Source organism: Elaeis guineensis, chromosome 8 (assembly GCF_000442705.2).
Source record: "Elaeis guineensis isolate ETL-2024a chromosome 8, EG11, whole genome shotgun sequence".
Lineage (NCBI taxonomy): Eukaryota > Viridiplantae > Streptophyta > Magnoliopsida > Arecales > Arecaceae > Elaeis > Elaeis guineensis.
The window spans coordinates 2432037-2450042 of NC_026000.2; the positions used below are offsets into that span (position 1 = coordinate 2432037).

At 35.9% G+C, this 18006-nt stretch overlaps 1 long non-coding RNA gene across 1 annotated transcript; it reads right to left on the minus strand.

Moving 5' to 3' along the window:
* Positions 1-11869: 11869 nt before the first annotated feature.
* LOC140851072 (uncharacterized) lies at positions 11870-13942 on the minus strand. Its single transcript, XR_012133868.1, has 3 exons — positions 13544-13942; positions 12631-12686; positions 11870-11995 (listed from the first exon to the last, which is right to left on the minus strand). It is a non-coding gene; the product is annotated as an uncharacterized lncRNA (long non-coding RNA).
* Positions 13943-18006: the final 4064 nt, after the last annotated feature.

The window sequence follows — 18006 nt, forward strand, 5'->3', positions numbered from 1 at the left end:
CGGACACTCTTCACAATCATCGATTTCTTTCTTCACTTGACCTTCTAACAAATTTTATATGTAGACTCTCATCTTAAGAAAAATCTCAATCTTCTATATCAGTTCGAGTAACAATATTAAATTTTAAAAAAAATATGAGATCTATGTCAGGACTTTCTAAGTTTGAACTAATATCAAAACTATCAAGCTATTAATAAACTTGAGATATCTAGAGTTTTTGGCATTATCTACAATGAAGCAAACTACTGACAAAATTATCCGGCTATGATCAGATTAGATCAAAATTTATAGTATCCTTTCATTATCAATAAAATTCTTCCTTATTTGCCACTAATGTATTCCATCATATCTTCAAAATCAAAGAATTAATATTTCTAATCAATTTAACCCACCATATTTTTGCTGCGCACTCTGATCTTAATTTATCAAATTATATAATTATATCAAAGATAAAAATATCCTTATATGTTAGATAGATCCAACCTTCAAATTTCATATAAAACTTAGGGCAAAATTTTAAGTTTCTTTATCTTTACTACTTTTGGGTATAGCATATAAAAATTAAATCTTGATCTACTTCCTATATTTGAAATTATTGTATAAGTTTCATCACTCTTCAAGAATCCAACATATCTAGAATCAATTGGAGTTAATCTTAAATTTACCTTACAATCATTTAGATAATTTCTAAATCAATCTTTCTTTTTAAAAGAATTAATTCTAACTTGACAACTAAAAGAACTCAAGCCAACATCCTTATGAGTAGAATCAACTTGATTATTTCTTATAGAGCTCTCTTCATCACAATCTTTAATATTAATCAATAAATCTATACAAAATCTTATTATCCATACAAAATCTTGTCCCTTGTATAAGTCATTCCAAATTTAATACTAGCAAGATATCTTATTTCAATTCAGAAATCCGAACTCTGACTTGAATAATTAATACACTCCACTATCTTCAACAATGAAAGAATCTAATCCAAAGATGAAAATATAAATTATTAAGAATTTTATCATAACCTAAGTTCAGATATCACTAGAATTATAATTCTGAATAATTATAACCTTAAACTCAAATACCACTTAAATCATATTTCCTAGTGATCATAACCTAAACTCTAATATCATTCTATCATACCTTTAATGATCAAAATCTTAAACTCCGATATTATCAATCATACTCTGGTGATTATAATCCCAAAGTTTTGATATCATTTATATGACAATCCCTAGTGACCTTAAACTTGGGCTCTAGTACTGTTCTGTCATATCCTAATCACTGGTATCATTTGCTCCAAATAAACGTAACCTAAGCTCTAAGCTCGGATGCCACTCCATCACATCCTACTGATCTTTACATAAAGTTTTAATATCACTTCATAATCTTATGGATTTTAAACCTAAGCTCTGATATTATTCTGTCATATTCCAATCACTTATATCATATCCCTAATGATCCTAACCTATGCTCTGATACCATTCTGTCACGCCCCGAACCCAACACCTGGGTCGGATACGTGATGGCCGCACACTCCTTAGAGCAAGTCCTAAAGAATATGCAAGGCCAAAAATAAATATTACAACCTTAACATCCATAACAATTAATTTCAACAATAATTCATAAAATTTTGTATAGGTACAAATTAAATTTCTTCAGTTCTCTGATCGGGTACTATAACACTCTATCTATCCATCTGCTCACCCATAAATCTAAGCCATGGCCAATCATGAACATCCTGTATCTCTGAAAAGAAAAGAAAGATGAAGGGGTGTGAGCTTTACAGCCCAGTAAGAATTCTCATATCACACTGATATAGTAATATAGTCTGAAAATAAAGAATAGCAATAAAATATAAAATCTCATGTTCAATGTCCAGAATAATGCAAACATTCATAAATTTGCTGTCTTGTCAAAATAGATGCATCATCATATATTAATAGGTGAAACACTTTTGTTCAACAATTGTTTCGTGCCTTATCTTTCATTTCTCTTTTCATAATCACATGATTTTTAACAGTTTCTTTCTGGCTCTGGACTATCCAAGTCTATACCTCAGTCATCATCCGGATCGAATCCACTTTAAAAAATCTTTCAAGACTGTCCCAGGATGAGCTCCTGGCCGGCTGTCCCACGTACCAAAGCCCGTGAGAGACTGTCCCAGGCATAAGCTCCTGGCGGGCTGTCCCAGGCATGAGCTCCTGGCCGGCTGATCCACCTGTAAGCCAGTGGGGGCTGTCCCAGGCATAAGCTCCTGGCGGGCTGTCCCAGGCATAAGCTCCTGGCCGGCTGTTCCACATGACAAGGCTAGTCCATACCATATATCTCTTTCTTTTCATTTAATCATTATGTGTTGATTTCATCAATCAATTCTGTCTTGCATTATGATCAATTCAGATATGTCATATCCATATAATCATGCCATCAATCTCTGATACATATATATTGACATAACATACTCATGCTCAAAATCAAATAACAGTATCTCAGATATAATAAATTCATCGATCTCAAATCCGACAATGCAAAACCAATAATGCAAGACCAACAGTAAAATAGCATATATATAATAGTGATCATGTACAGAGATTCTTACCTTTACCGGTGACTGATCCAAACACAGAAATCGATGTTCTTCTTTGATTTATAAATTTCTCTAACAAGATATTCCACTTGATATCTTATGCAGACAATCGTATCTCTTCATGACCCTGATCAAATATAAAAATCACATATATAGAAATTACCGATAATTGATCCTAATACACAAATCGAAGATCTCTCTTAGGATTAATCAAAATTAGGATTTATCTAAGTATTAGGATCCTCCACTGATCCATAAGACTTTTAGAGAGAGAAAATCCATGAAGAGAGAGAAAATTTTAGAGAGAGAAAGTAGAGAGAGAAAGTGGAGAGAGAAACTTTCGTATCCTTCTGATGAGGCACTCATGATCGAGATCATCAGAGGTCCTATCAGGGTGACTCAATATGAATCAAGTGTTACAATTTCGAATAGAATCGACTAGGATCATATCTATCGCACGAATTTCGGAGCAATCTCAGATCATCTTATTTTCATCTCAATTTTATCCTAGGGTTCATGATGCAATCAGAGAGAGAGAGTAGAAAGATTCTAGAGAGATAAAATCCATAAAGAGAGAGAAAAGTCTAGAGAGAGAATCTAGAGAGAGAAAATGTAGAGAGAGAAGGTAGAGAGAGGAGAGAGAAAAGAGAGAGAAAGAAGAGAGAAAGGAGAGAGAAGAAAATTCTCTCCTTCTTCTTCTTTTTATTTTATTTATTTTATTTTTATTTTTATTCTTTTCTTTTCTTTTTCTTTTTCCTTTTTCTTTTCTTTTTCTTTTTCCTTTTCTTTTCTTTTTCTTTTCTTCTTCTTCCTTTCTTCTTTTCTTCCCGCGGCCACCCTTGGCTGAAACAGGGGAAGACCGTGAGGTCCTCCCCCCCCCCGCTTGGTGGCTCGGGCTCCGGCGGCTTGGCCGGAGATCCGACAACAGGTGGAGGCGGCGGTGGGCAATGGACGGTCGGCGGCAAGGTTAGACCGACAAAAATCAAAGAAAGATTCAGAAAACAGGGGATTCTTTCGCTACTGATTTTCGGCAAAGACGGTGGCCGGCGGCGAGGCTTTGGGCCAGGGGAGAAAGGGAAGAGGGAGAGGAAGAAGGGGAGGGGCTTACCTTGCTCCGGCGGTTGAGAAAAGCTCCGGCGAACCCCTTTTTTTCCCATCAAGAACCCGCGGATCCTCTTGGAAGAATCCCTCAAATTTCTAAAAAAATCTTTCCAAAACTAATTGTAGAGACATAAGGGAGGGAAAGAGGATTTTATAGAGGTGATTTCCTACCCCTAATCGGACTCTATCGATCCGATTTTGCCGGAGATGGGAAGGAAGAAGACTCCGGCTAGGAGTCTTCCTCCTCTGTTTTTTATTTATTTTTTTTTTTTAAATCTGGGTTGTTACAAATGTAATACTCTATAGATTCCGTGGAATACTTATAGGAGTATTTTCCAAAGACAACAATACCATGCGTTTGGATACACACAGTTATGAAACAAGCTTCACTCAATTAAATGAGTAGCAGCCATGTGGCATATATACTACGACCTCTAGAGCTCTACTATATCTGTAGCATTCTGAAACCATAGATTCTTGATGTTTTTTTAATGATATAAGAATGCAAAGGAATCAGCGAGCCACCAACTTTTGCAAGGACAATGAAAAGTATACCTCCAACTACAGTAAGGACCTGCCACGCTCTGTTGCAGGACTGGTCCAGACACTGCAAATTAATACTGCAATGTAACGCCTAACCTATTTCTCATAATTTGTACCTTCCGAGAAGCCAAATGAGTGCCTGTAGATTTGGCATGGGATGTTAAATCAAAAGCATTATCTTAAATAAAGATGAACGACGATTGGAGCAAAGTTGGATCAAATTAAAAGGAAACAAATTGAAAGAATTGCATGTCTAGCCCATTTGTTCTATGATCTTAAACCAATTTTGGTTATCCTTGGCACTTCAGCTAGGATGTCAAGCTTGAGTTCCTGACCCGTTTGTAAGGCTAAAGAACTAAGAGAGGATTTATTTTGTAAGCAATCACAATTTGCTTCCAAAATTAATGTCGAGCTTGAGTTGGGCTGGGTAAAAGTTTGCCACCCTTGAACATTGGTGGGAAATTGGGGTTAAAATTTGGACAACTGACTTGTCTAGACTTTAGCTGGTCCATATCCACGTTAGATACATGGTAACATCCCAGCTCTGGTAGTTCGTACGAGGCTGTGGTTATATCTAAAAACCGTGAAGCTATAATAAACTACCCATCTCTCTCACACACCAAGAATTTTTTTGCTTTGTTGGTTGATCCCAACTAGAAATCAAATTCCATGCAACCGGACAAGGAGGATTGACAGATCAAGACCAAACTGGTGCCGACGACTGAAAAGAACATAAAGTTGGATGGGACCAAATGTTGATAACTCATGGTTAATTTGGGTCCACCCCAGCCGGCCTCATCAAAAGGTACATTGCCGGGATAACGAAATATTTTTAAAAAGGCCATGGGGCAGCTTAAATGTCCCCGTTCATAATACTATAAATGGTTGTTTATCCCTTTTTTTTTTATTGAACATAGGCTTGGATAGAAGTGAGTTGCAGAGTTGGCATAACAGTTGTGGGTGCTTGTATGTGCTTGTGACTTCTCACCTATCAAATTTGGATCGTAACACCAAATAACACTGGCCTGAAAATGACCATTGCTGCATCACATCGTTAAGAATGTTTGATGCCGTGGATTACGTAAAATACAAAATAAATTTTGGATGTTTAGATAAAAAAGAAGAAAATGTCATGAAGTCATCCATAATAAGATAAAGATGATGCATGAGCAATCAATGCAGGCATATATAATGCATGAGTAATATTATGAGGTGTTGATTGTTATGAACCACCCTTAATAAGAGTAACCATTGCTGCATGACATGGTGCATGTTTGATATTGTAGAGTTATTTCAAAATAAATTTTGTATCTTTACAAAAGGAAAAGGAGAAAGAAAGAGAAGTAAATGTCACCAAGCCAACCGCTGTCACATAAAGTTAGCGCATGAGCAATCAACTCGAGCATATGCACATTATAAGGTGTCGATTATAATATGGTGTTGATTGGACTTTCTCATGCCATATGGCACCAGTTGGGCTGACCATATCCACACAATAATTTCTTGTGGCTCCCCTGGAGTTCTCTTTGCAGATTCTTTTCCAGGAAGAGTGTTTCATGCATTCTTGCATGATAGTCCATGTTCTTCTTTGACATCGTAGCCAGCTCTGTTCATCACGTAATAAACTTTTTAAACTAATAAGCTGAGCCGTAGCAGGTTTGAAACCTTAGCATGATCGTTGTCCGTCTTTGCATTAACAATGGTGACATCGCTAAACGCGCAAAAGATTCCTTTTACACGGACTTGATGGGAGTGGAGACCCTTCACAAAGCCATTGTAATGGGGGTTGCTTGAGAAAATTTTCGTTTGGACACCGCATCCATATATGACTTTTTTTTTTTTTTTTTTTTTATAGCGACGCCATTGTTCATCTACCAAAAAAAAAAAAATAAAGGAAAAAAATGAAGCCATTTTCTAAGTTAAGATAGATGATAGGTGGCCCATGTGGTCACTTTCCACTAGTGCAACACCATCCACGATTTGACCGCCACATATCCAACTGGGACCATGTGATGCGGAGAAATTATTGTTTGGACTTGGTCCAGATAGATCAGCTAAATCCCACGGTGGATAACACGCCACATGAATCCTTGTACTTCACGAATTTCTGTTTCATTATCCACCATGCACATGCTTTAAGATTTGTGCTGGTCTGCTTGGGCGTGGTACAGATAATAATTTCTCGTGTGATGCAGAGTGTAGGGTTTGGCCTAGGACAAAGAACCTTTAAATTATGTGAAATATTTTTATTTTTTTTAAAAAAAATGTTACATGAAAATCTAACATTTTTATTAAATATATCAAAATTTTATATCTAAATTTAATATATTTATTAAATAAATAATCCGATTCAACCCATATTATCTATTTATTTAATAAATTAAATTAGATTAAATAGATTAAATAATTTAAATAAATTTTTAATGGATTAAATAAATTTAAATAGATTAAACAAGAACAAACAAGTTGGGTTCAACATGATAAAATTAAGTTGAGTATTTTTTAAATAAGTTAAACAGATTTTAAATAGATTAATCTAATTATTAAATAGATCGGAATGGATTAAATATGGCAAAAATTTAAATTTAAATTCGACCTATTTAATAAATAAGCTTAGATTAATTGATTAATTCATTTATGATCCTAATTCATCCATATGAAATCTAAATTTTTTTAAAGCAGGTTGTTTATGGATCGAATCGTAGATTACCACCTTTATATGTATATGTAGCAATATTAAATTTTATCTTAATTTAATATCCAGAGCAATACCCTTGTATCAAATTAGGCAATTGCAAAATCAACCCATAGTGGAACGGAATTTGTTCGGGACCACATGTGATCATCACCCAAGACTGGAGGAGACCATCTTCCAAACAGGTGTATAGAAAATCTTACAAGAGTTTCAGGTATGTTCATTGTTTACTTGCATTACTCCTTGAAGGTCCTCCATCTCAAGATCCACCGTCCATTGCTATCCATCTCAATGGAAAAAAGTCAGAAACTATGTTTCACAATATGCAAGGGACCTAAGCCTATATGATTTCCATAAGAGTGGTGATTTATAAGTACATGATTTCTATAAGAAAAAATATATATAAGTGCACGATAAGGATATCTAATCTGTTGTGGTCATGGATCAAAAGATCGAATAACTCAGATGGTTAGTTTATGTCTCCACTTCCACAAACATGAGATATTATCTATTTTGACTCATGATCATCTTTAGGCTTCAGTGAACCTTTAGGCTTCAATGGGCTTTTAGGCTTCAATAGGCCTTGATCATTTAGAGTCTCACGGTTTTATCCTTTAAAAACTGTCTCACGTTGGGAGAGAAGGTTTCAATCCATATAAGCTATATTTTCTCTTGACTCATAACCGATGTTGGGCTAAAGAAAGTCTCTCTACACCACAACACAGCCTCCCAATCAAGAGAGAGTATGTGTGGATAGGAGGCATTCCCACAGACGGCACCAATGTTGTGGTCATGGGTCAAGAGATCGAATGGCTCAGATAGTTGGCTTATGCCTCCATCTCCGCATACGTAATGTATTGTCCGCTTTGACCCATGACCATCTTTAGGCTTCAGTGGGTTTTTAGGCTTCAATGAGCCTTAATTATTTAGAGCCTTACAGTTTTGTCCTTTAAAAGACACCTCACATTGGGAGAGAAGGTTTCAATCCATATAAGCCATATTTTCTCTTGATTAATAACCGATGTGGGACTAAAGAAGCCTCAGTTTTAATATATATATATTAAAACTGAGGTTTCTCCAAGCCTCCGTTTGACATGTGGCATGTTGGGTAAGGGAGAAGGAGCCACGTGGATGCCTAAGCTTTTCTGTTCACCCGTTTCGTCTAAATTTTCTTATTTGTCTGCTCTCAGGACTATTCACAGTGCCTAAGCTTTTCCGTTCGCCTGCTTTGTGGATGCCTTTCCGTCACAAATGGTGACGTCGGTGAGACCAAAGGTGCCGATGGTGAAGCCGCCAGTAAAGCTATCAGTCGCATTCTAGAAAAAATAGCAAGTCATTCGGGGAGAAGGGCCACCAGCAATAGCAATAGAGAGGAGGATCTCCGTCGCCATCACCACCATAGCAAAAAGATTTGTATAGGGAGGTGGTGCAGTCCTCTCGATGCATGCGATGGTGATGTTGGTGGATTTAAATGGGGACAAGCAGAAGGCCACTAGCAGCAGCAATAGAGACGAGAACCTCCGCCGCAGTGGGAGGATTTGTATAGGGAGGTAGCACGGTCCATCCTAGCACATGTGACGGTGGGTTAGCAGATGTGGATGGGGACGAGCAAAATAAGCGGGTGATTGCGATAGCCGCGGCAACTATGAAGGTGGCTGAGACAGCCGTGGTTGTCGTGCAGGCAGTCACCTCAGTGATAAGGCTAACAAACAACGGGCGGAGCATCGCTGGTTCACTGTCGGCATCGGAAAGTGGGAGGAGGTAGCGATATTTAGAATCCAGAATGCTTTTCGGGGTTATCTAGTGAATTGATCTTTCGTTTTTAGAGATATGTAGGAAGGAAAGCACCTAAGAGAGATTGGAGGAGGAAGGCCGATGCTGGTGACAATAGCGAGGGAGATGATGGTGGAGATCGGTGGGAGGTGATAGCGAGAAGAGCGGGAGGAGATTAGCGTCTTTCTTTTTTGGAAATCTATAGGAAGGAAAGCATCTGAGGGAGATTGGAAGAGGAAGGCCAGCACTAGTGACGATGGAGAGAAAGACCACAGCAGAGATCAGTGAGAGGTGGCAGCGAGGAGAGAGAGAGGAGGTGAGTGAGGGCTTGCGAAGATTTGATACTAAAAAAAAAAAAAAACTCCGTTCATCGCATGGGTCTATATACTAATGTGTGTGTATGTATATAGAAGCCTCTACATTGGCAGGACCTCCATCTGTCATATGACAACAATACAGAGGCCTCTATCTACCACGTTGCAATGCGCTCACAATGCTTGCAGAGATTGTGGGGGGGGGGGGAGCGATGGCATCGGTGGGCTAGAAAAAGAGAGAGGGTGAAGAGGGAATCGACAGTAGAGAAGCAGATGAGGGTGGTTGTGCGGCAACGAAGGGTGGAGCTGAAGACAGTGATCTTACTACCATGGGTGACAAGGAGGGAGTCCGAGAAAGTGGCGGAGATGGCAAATGAGGGGTCGCAGTCGAAGAGGGGAAAGGCGAGGGAGCGTCAAAGGGCGAAGGGGTCAAAGAGGGAAGGAACAAAGGAAAAAAAAGAAATAAAAAGATATGAATAAGGTATGAAGAGGTTGTGATGGTGCAAGGAGGGGGGAGGCGAGTGGAGGGCATGGGTGATAAAGCCGGTGTGGGAGAGATCAAGGAGATAGAGGCCGAGGAAGTTGGTGGTGTTGGCAGCGACGAGGGAAAGAGAAAGGATGAGGAGAGAATTGATGGTGCGAAAGCGGGTGAGGGCGATAGCACAACAATAAAGGGTCGGGTCGAAGACTGTGATCTTGTTGTCGTGAGCGATAAGGAGGGAGCATGAGGGGGTGGTAGAGATGGTGAATGGAGGGTCGCTGCCGGGGACGGGGAGGGCAAGGAAGCGACGAAGGGCGAAGGGTTCAAAGGGGGAAGGAATGGAGGAAAAAAAAACAAAAAAAAAAAGATATGAATAAGGAATGAATCAAATAATTAAATGTTATAATTACATAATACAAAATATTACTAAATAAATAATAAATAAAATTAATAGAATAGTAATACGATTATATATATTTAAAAAAAATTATGAATAGTATATAAAATTAAATAAGATTATAAATAAACTCATATATTTGAATAGATAATTATGACAAATATGGATACAGATACGTGCTGGATACAGATAATAACAAATGCTCTGCTCAAATTTTTATCCATATTCAGATAAGTATAAATACGATAATAGATCAAATATTCATCCAATTAATTTTCATCCTAAATTGAAAAGGAGCTAAAAGCAAACATTTAAAGTATGTCTTTTTTTAAAGGAGAGGATCGAAGAAGAAGGAAAAAAACAGATAGAAAGATTTAAAAGTAATTAAAAATAAAAATAGTATGAAATGATGAGTTTAGAAATGAGCTTCATGGAATTAGGATCGAATCTTTACAAGATTTATCCAATAACTTATAAATGTATGCTACACATAAAATATTATTTTTTAAATTATTTTAATTATTTTTAAAATATATATATAATAGATAAATAAAATCAAATATTATTTTTAAAAAATCGCATCCTATATATCGCATGGGATTATAAGCTGATAACAAAAAAAATGGTGGGCAAGTAAGACCTGGGTGTACCTTTTTTTTTTATTTTGATAAATCTAAATTTATTAAGCCATTTTAATTAAAATACATGCGTATGAATCAAAAAAAAATAAAAATCTAAGGAAATATTTGATGAAGTAGTCCACAAGGTAGTTCTTGTGTGACTAACTACATATGTTCCTATCTAATTAGCTACACTATCGGACTTTCTATATAGTACATGTTTAGCCTCATAGGATAAAAAGAAGCAATCAATCTCCAACATTAATCTATCAGTAATTGATGGAGACAAACCTTAGTGTAAAATGAGCACAAAATCATGGAACCACGATCATTGAATCACCTTCAATAACAACATGTGTGACCTTCAAATACTTAACCGCAAACAAATGCACTCCCTCCCATAAAACACCACTTATATTTCTAATAATAAAACTAGCACCATCCCAACCTCTTTTACTCAGAACACTGCCATCAAAATCACCTAAAGGAAATATGGGGATGGTCAATTCCAAGCAAAATAAATCATCTAAATTTCTTAAAGCATTTCCAACTTCTTGAGCCATCGATCTGCATAGATCTCGAAATAACTATTGCACAGTTTAATGATGGATGCATGCGAAACAAGATGCATCATTTTTTGCGTAAAAGATACAATCCCTGTCTAGGGCAACCATGCCATAGATGCATGAACATGGGATCGGGATTTGCTATGACGGAAGATGGGCTGTCGGTGCTCGAAATCAGACGTCAAGCGTGATGTCTTGGAGAGACTTGTTAACTAGCAAGTATTTTTGGAAAGCCTCTAACGACCAATAAACTGAAGTGCCACGAATAAATGCTTCAAGCCTGTTTTTGCTGTTCACTGCATAAGCCGGAACCACTTGATATATATATATTTTTTGGGGTAAAATAACTATTTGATATTTTGATATAAAAAATGCTGTCTTTTTTTTTTTTTTTTTGGTAAACAAAACATGCTATCTTTTCGGCATTTGATAAATCTCCTATCTTGGATAACTTTTATTTCAAGAGATCAATATAATTGTTTTGCAATTCTGATAGTTATGATAACTCGGAAGTCCCCACAATCATGACACTCGTTTCAACTAAATATTGGATTATAACACCAGATATAATTTCTAAACCCATATAACCATATGACTAAGTGCATTTTCATGTCACTAGCTGTCACGCCCCCGACCCGAGATTTGCGAATCGAGGGTCGCGGCAACCGCCGCATACTCATGAAGAACTCTCTCCATAAGCATGCAAGGCATCTCATCACGATATCAATGCATCGCAGCGGAATAAATTTAAATAATTATTATTCAACTGTAATTCAAGTAATTAAATCAAATGTCTTACATCCAATAAAATTTTTGCTAACAATAGATCTAAGTTCAATGAAGTTGACAATGCTAAATCTCGCCTCTAAAAGCTCTGTCCCAAAATTTCTTCCCACGTTCGAAATTAATTATCTGAATCTGAAAAATAGAAAGAAAGATAATGAGCTAGACAGCCCAGTAAGTAACAAGTATCTCTACCAGATATTTCAGATATTATATAATTTTCCAGAATAATGCTGCAATTAAACATAAAAATATATTTCATGCTGATTTAATGCAAATCCAATATTTTCAAATATTCACATATAATATAATCATAAATCCGATTCGATTCAAAACACTCGTAACTCAACAGCCTCGACTATGACCAACGTTTAACCCCCATTGGCGGGATCCACAGAATACCAGCGCACAACCCCCACTGGCAGGGTCCAGAAATACCAGCGCACAACCCCACTGGCAGGGTCCACAAATACCAGTGCACAACCCCCACTGGCAGGGTCCACAAAGTACCAACGTATAATCCCCATTGGCGGGGCCCACTGAAACATAGTTAGGCTGAGAGCATAAAATCCGATCTATATCAAAACACTTAGTACCACAACATATATCATAATCTTTCACTAAACATGTGCATAAATCGATATACCATAACATTTCAAAAGCATTTTTCTTTCAAAACATAATTTCATAAATCATGCATAATTTCAGAGAATAATTATTTATTTTCAGAATAAATATGAAATATCTTGGAAAGATGATTCATCACTTACCTTTCACGGAGCACTGAATGAACGGATCGACTAACTTCTAGGAGATTCTTCCGTGCCTATTATCCAAAATTATATTTTTACATTAATTTTAATTCAAAATTAAATCTAACAAATCCCAAAATTAAAATCTTGCTTAAAATCAGACTCGTCTCTAAACTCGATCAGAATCATCAGATGAAGCCTTCTCCTATGCTAATCCTAGAGGAAAAACTTTAGAGAGAGAGGAATCCATCAAGAGAGAGAAATATCCTAGAGAGAGAAAATTTTAGAGAGAGAAAGTAGAGAGAGAAAGTCCAATTTCAGAGAGAGAAAGTCATAGTTCAGACTGAAAAGGAGAGAGAGAAGAGAGAGAAACTCTCTCTCTCATCAATTTTAATTTTTCTTTTTATTTATTTATTTATTTATTTAATTACTTATTTGTTCATATATATATATATATATATAAATATTTATATATATATATATTTTATTATTATTATTTTCTTTTCTTTTCTTTTCTTTTCTTTTTTTTTTCTTCTTTTTCTTTTTCTCCTTTTTTTTTTTCTTTTTCTTTCCTTTTTCTTCTTTTTTTCTTCTTTTCTTTTCTTTTTCTTTTCTTTTCTTTTTCTTTTTCTTCTTCTTCTCGGTTCTTCCCGCACCGGAACAGGGGACCGGCGTCCCCTCGGCCTTGACCGGCCGTTCGGGCCACGGCCGCCACGGTGGAGGCCGGCGGCCGACGGGAATCACTCCCCCGGTCACGGAGGAGACATGGCCGGCGATCAATTCCGATCGCCGGCGCCGGAAATTCAAGGAGAAGAAACCCAAAAACAGGGTCGCTTTCCCGACGGAAAAATCAGCGACTCTCGTCGCCGGCAGCCGCGCACAGGAGCATGGGAGGAAGGAGAAGAAAGAGGGGAGGAAGAGGAAGACTTACCTCAGCCTCCGGAGACCTCGTCGGCGGCAATCACGGCGAGAAATCAACCGGTGTCCGCGGCTTAATTTCGGGAAAATCGGAGGGAAGGAGAGGAAGGAGAGGCCGATGATCGGTCTCAAGGGAAAGGGGTCTTCTTATAGATCACCCTAGGACTCCGAGGGGTCCTAGGAGTCCTATTTTGCCCGGGAATCACCGGAGAAGAAGACTCCTACCGGGAGTCTTCTTCCCGGTTTCTCTGTTTTTTTTTTTTTTTTTTTTTTTTTTTTTTTTTTTTTTTTAGTTTTGGGCTATCACACTAGCTATATCATTTATCGAACAGTTGATCCCTTCTTACATGTTATTTTCATTGTTTCTATCTTCAACTTTCTCAGGCTATCTTTCCCCCTTTTTTATGTTTTTTTCTCACTGGAAGCTATGGTCGTACATAAAATTGAACAGCACAAAGGAAAGTATTAACGATTTGTCCTCCCAAATTAATTTAACAAATCTCATACAGAGGACCCATGATCAAGACAAGAGCTTGCGTCTGGACCTGGCGTTGTGTCTCTAATTATTGGGAAGAAGAGTCCACTCGATCCCTAAGGCCTAAGGTCCATATGTACCCAAAAGAAAAGGACTGAGGTCCATGTGCTTTGAACCATGTCAAAATCTATTGGCCATCAGAAGTAAGAGATATTCTTGCATCCCAGACGGTATAGAAAATTCAACATAGAGTATATTATCTTATTCGATTAATTTATATAATTATTATTTTTAATATATATTTAATATTTATAGATTAAATTTTTTATTTAAAAATTTTACATGACGAAAATATTTTTATTTTTTTTAAAAAAATTATGGCATCACGTGGCATAATATAGTACAGGATGTCATAACATGAATGAGATATTTTTATCGAATCACTTCTCAATGCATATTTAATATTTATAGATCGATTTTTTTTAAAAAAAATTTTGAATGATGAAAATATTCTTATTCTTTGAAAAAAATTATGACATCTTGTGGATATTATGATATCCTGTATTATATTATAATATTTTGTAGATAAAAATTATGACTTTCTAAATACAGAATGTTATAATATGAACATAAAATGTCATAATTTTTTTAAAAAATAAAAATATTTTTTTAATATAAAATTTTTAAATAAAAAATAATTTATATATATTAAATATATATTAAACAATAATAATTATGTGAATTAATCGGATAAATCCCCCCCGGTGCGCAATGAATTTCACCCAGAAAGCCCACGGTCCACTCCGAATCAAGACGGCTTCGTCCGGCACCGCTGGTGAGAAAGAGACATAAATGATCAGAGAGAGAGAGAGAGATTTTAATATTTCTCCAATTATAGATCACTGGAGTTTACTGTTTTAGACCTCATCTTTTTTGCTATTTTCTTTTGGCAGTCAATGGTCTATAGACCTTATCTTCAGTGCAGTGTCGAAGGATGAGGGGATAGTTGAACCTGGCATTAAATCCGGTGAAACATTGGCCTGATTTATGACAGCATGCGGAACTGTTTGGATCATGAGCGGGGCCTCAGGCCCAAACTATGTTCATCTTAATCAGGCTTCGGGCTTAGGCTATGTAAAATATCAGGATTGCTATGCCCAAATCCAACCCATAATCAGCTCTACTTATGATATCGGAGAATATTAACCTCCTTTTTTGGTTTATCTTCCTCTAAAAGATCTTCAACAATTTTTAGGTTCTGTTAAAGGTTGTGAGGAGAAATTTATATGATTAAAATGGTAATCTCCAAGTTCCTATATTCCACAGGAGTAGATATAAACTCTATTCTCCAGGACAGAAAACCAGCTTTTATCCACCTTGTTTGTGGATGAAGATGATACGCGAAAAGATAAAAAATCTAATAGATTGGGTAAAAACTGAAACTCCAACATGTTCCTGCTTCCACTGAAGTCATGAGAATATGAATTATAATTATAACCAAGCAGTCCAAACTAGGTAAAATTAAAACAAAATTGATTCCAATTCTGCATTTTGAGAAAGATCCATCATTCAGCTTAAAGTTATGAAAAATCTCAAAACAAAAGAAGACGGGGAGCAAAATAATTTCGCTGCAAGATAAACTGCGTATGCTAAAAACTCTGTTCTATTTGTGCTCGAGCTCTAAGGACACGTTTGATTCGGGAAGAATTTTCTTTTATAGAAGTATCTTTCTGAGAAATAATTTTTTAGAAATACAATTTTAGCATGTTTGGTTGATCATGAAAAAATGATTTATTGAAGAATGATTTATGTTTGATTGAGCACCCATTTTACTAAGAAAATTGTATAGAATACCTATTATATGCTTAATAGATATAAAATCATATATTTTTGCTCCTAAACTTTATATAAATAATAAGTTATATGTATATTAATATTAATATAATATTAATATATTATAACATAATATTAGATCATAATTATTCATTGTATTAATATAATACTAATATATTATATTAATACGATAATAATATTTTTTAATGTAATAAATTTATTAATATCTTAATTCATATAATTTTATATTAATATAAATATTAATATGTACACTATACTAGTATTAATAAAAATATTATATTAGAATAATATCAAAATATAATAAATATTATATATTAGTATTATATTAATTCATATAAATATTAATATAATATTAATATAATATAATATTATCATTATTTAGTATTTCATCCCAACTATTCATTAATTTTACAAAATCTTAGCCATGGTCTTAAAAAAGTCTTTTGGGAGGAAAAAAAAGTACCATCAAAACCCACAATTCTCATGGGTTTTTACTTCCCATGAAATGTGGGAAGTAATTTCTCATAGAAAAATTTTTTTCATTCTCTCTCTTTATTTTTCAAGAATTATCTCTTTCTCTTCTACTTCTCATAAATCAAACGAGTTCCAAAGGTCTCGTAGATTGGCTGTGCTAACAGCCACGTTGATATGGATGATGTGAACTATGAGTGGGCCTCCAGGAGAGAACTGCCATCAAAAGAGGCCCAAGAAAGCCCCCGAGACGATCTAGGGCTATATCTTGATGGGCCTAGGCTCGGCTCTTGGATGGTTCAGAACCAGTTTCACTTTGATCTCAATAATCTCTTGCACACTGACCAAATTAAAGTGTTCAACTAATTTACTCAAAACAGGAAAATAGAAACAAATGGAGGTACATTGTCTAACCAGCTAACTGTAGTTAGAAAACATAATCTTTTTGCAAGCTTACAAACATACAAATGAAAATGTACATTATAAAAGGTATACATGCATGCATGTATATGTGTATTTTATATAATCAATCTAGTATTGATATGGTAAAAACAATGATATTTTGTTTCCCGTTCTTCTTTGTTCTCCTTTTTTTTATCTCTTTGAAACCAATGAAAAGATGATATTTGAAGATCTTGAACTAAGGTATTAAAACAATCCACGCCTGTAAGAAAACCCTCATGCAATATTAAATACACCTCCATAATAAAATCCTTCCAACACACACAGAGAATGACCTCATACCACCTAAGTTCCATTACACACACATGAAATTTCCTCCAATGATGGGTTCCCAATGTCTTAAATTCCCCATGTGGGAACTCATCGCTTGCATCATAATAAGCACGAACAAGCAATTCCCATAAGAAATGCTCAATCCAAAGGTAAGGAAATCTTAGTGTTCGCATGGAAGGGTTCACACAAAGAAGGCGTGTTTGCTATGGTCCACCAAGGAAAGAATCCATAACAAACCCTTTCTAGCACCAGCTTTTAAATGCCAAAGTCTGCTTTTGGCTACAATTTAAGCAGGTAGGTAGCTGAAGCTAAACAAGATCGAAGGCCAAGTGATTAGATCCGGTACAAAATTTTTATAAAATTTTTGGCTGCTCCTCCGCCAGCGTCCTCACGGCTACTATGGCTCCCTGAATCATTCTATAAAATCTTAAACATCCAGTTCAAAATTTTCTTGTATTACTTTCATGGTTCCCAATGTTAGATAAATTGATAGAAGGTCCATGATAATTTGATCAATATTTTTTTTGTTTAAATTTTGGCTTGCCTTTTCCAAATATGCTCAGCAACCCTCCTGTTTTTGTTCTCTTTTTTCATAATTGCTAAATGATGTTGGAGGCACCATCAATCGCATGCGAACTTTAATGTACCAAAACAATGGTTTGAAACTATAGCTCATGAATATGTTTCAATTTTGGAAGCTATATATAATGACATTAGCATTGCAATGTATTAAGGGACATGTAGACATGTATTTGAGCACAAAAAAGTGATCCAAGCATGAAAAAATTTTATGCTTTATAAGACTGCTAACGTAACCGCTCTTTTTTTTCTCCTTGTACAACACTACAATCTACAAAGGAGTCAAGTTTGCACCATTCCGACTAGAAAATTACAAGTAGTACTGATCTTGTATTTGGAGCCATCTAGCATTATCTAGAGTC